At 43.2% G+C, this 1,985-nt stretch overlaps 1 non-coding gene across 1 annotated transcript; it reads left to right on the top strand.

Moving 5' to 3' along the window:
* The first annotated feature begins 1,617 nt into the window (after positions 1 to 1,617).
* On the top strand, positions 1,618 to 1,755 carry LOC119944365. The gene has a single exon (XR_005455851.1). It is a non-coding gene; the product is annotated as a small nucleolar RNA SNORA7 (small nucleolar RNA).
* The last annotated feature ends 230 nt before the right edge of the window (positions 1,756 to 1,985 follow it).

Below are 1,985 nucleotides of genomic sequence, written 5' to 3'. Positions count from 1 at the left end.
CTAAGAGTGGCTCATGACATCCTTAAACAGCTTCCTCTGTCCTCTCTGCTGCCGTTCACCTCATTTCAGCACAACAAACAACACCTGTTGCCATCTTGTCGTCATTTATCCTAAACCTGCCTTTGCCCTAGCAAAGCGGTGTTGAGGTGAGCTTAGCTTTGATGTTGACAGACAGATTTCATTCCAGAACCTTATTGCTTCTGATTGTATCTTGCGCTTGTTTTCGAATGTGACAAATCGGTGATGCAGATAGAATTGCGCAGGAAACGGGATGTGGTGAACTTTCTAGACCCGGGTCTTGGCCATAAAACAGACACACCTCAATATATCTTAAAAACAAATTTCTGTGACATCACATTCTGGAGCCACTGCCAGACAGAATACTGAACTGGATGGGCCATTTTCTGACCTGGTAGGGCATTTCTTCAGTACTTATGGTGATTATGATATGATACTTGTGGTTAGAGAAGCAGCATGGCCCAGTGGATAGAGCATGGGCCTGGGAATCAGAAGGTCATGGGTTCTAATTGCGGTTCTGCCACTTGCCTGCTGTGATCTTGGACAAATAGCTTCCCTTACCTGTGCCTCAGTTCCCTCATCTCTAAAATGTGGATTCAATACCTGTTCCTCCTATTCCTATGTGGGACAGGGACTATGTCCAACCCGACTATCTTGTATCTAACCTAATGCTTAGAAGAGTGCCTGGAACATAGTAAGCACTTAACAAGTACCATTATTATTATTATTTGTTCAGTTCTTATTATGTATGTGCCAAGCACTGTAGAAAAGCACTGTGTTTGGTACAGAGTAATCAAGTTGGACACAGTCTCTGTCTCACATGCAATTCACAGTCTAAATTCATTCATTCAATCACATTTATTAAGTGCTTTCTTTCTTTATGCAGAGCACGGTACTAAGCATTTGGGAGAGTACTATATAATTATAAACAAATGAAAGGGAGAACAGATGTTGAATCCCCATTTTACGGAGGAGGAAAGTGGGGCACAGAGAAATGATGAAATTTGCCCTAGGTCCCACAGCAGACCAACCACAGAAACATGATTAAAACCCAAGTCCTCTGACTCCCAAGCACATGTTCTTTCCATTAAAGCCACACTGTTTATATTCTGGCTATTATGTGAAACAATAGACTGTGCAATAGCTGTTTCTCTCCAACTCTCTGATTTGATTGGACTCAAAGTACGGAGGAGGAAGAAGTGCAATATTTAACAGGGAGGCACTTTTGGCCTGAGATGTGATCCAGGAGGAAGAACCTCACAGCAGAACATCTGAATCTAACAAGTTGAGGATGTGCATAAATAAGTATACAATTGCAAGATGCAGCTGAATGGGCACTGATAATTATCTGGGTAAGACTTGTTGGAGGATCAAACTATCAATGATATTTATTGAGCACTTACTACATTCGGACAACTGTACTAAGCGCATGGGAGAGTACAATACGCATCATCAGCAAGCAAGGCTCTCAGCAAGTCCGAGTTCGTAGACACAATCCCGGACTATAAGGAGCTAATAAGCCAGAAGCCTTGAAATAAATTACAATATAATTTATTGTGGGGGAGAAGGTGGGGCGAATATCAATTGCTAAAAAAAGGGCCCCTTTCAGGGTCACACCTGGAGAGTTTCCAATACTCTATCAGTCTCGACTACAGGAGGGAGAGTCAAGCAGAGGCATATCCATTCCTTTCCTAGCTTGGGCAGTGGCTAGCAAGTGGAAGGTAATTTGCAACAAGTCAAAACTGGGCAGCAGTAGCATGGAAGAGAGTCGAGGGCAGAGACTCAAGTTGACTGCGCGGAAGTGGAAAACCACTTCCGTATTTTTATCAAAAAAACTCTATGGGTACACTACCAGAATGATTGCAGATGAAGCTGGGGTGTTTGGGGAGAGATGTGGCCATGGCGTTGCTATGGGTAGGAGACGACTCAACAGCGTAAGACAATAAAGGGTACAGATCCCAATGCAT

This window comes from Tachyglossus aculeatus, chromosome 22 (assembly GCF_015852505.1).
Source record: "Tachyglossus aculeatus isolate mTacAcu1 chromosome 22, mTacAcu1.pri, whole genome shotgun sequence".
Lineage (NCBI taxonomy): Eukaryota > Metazoa > Chordata > Mammalia > Monotremata > Tachyglossidae > Tachyglossus > Tachyglossus aculeatus.
Note: the sequence above shows the minus strand (reverse complement) of the source record. Positions and strands in the feature narration are given on the sequence as shown.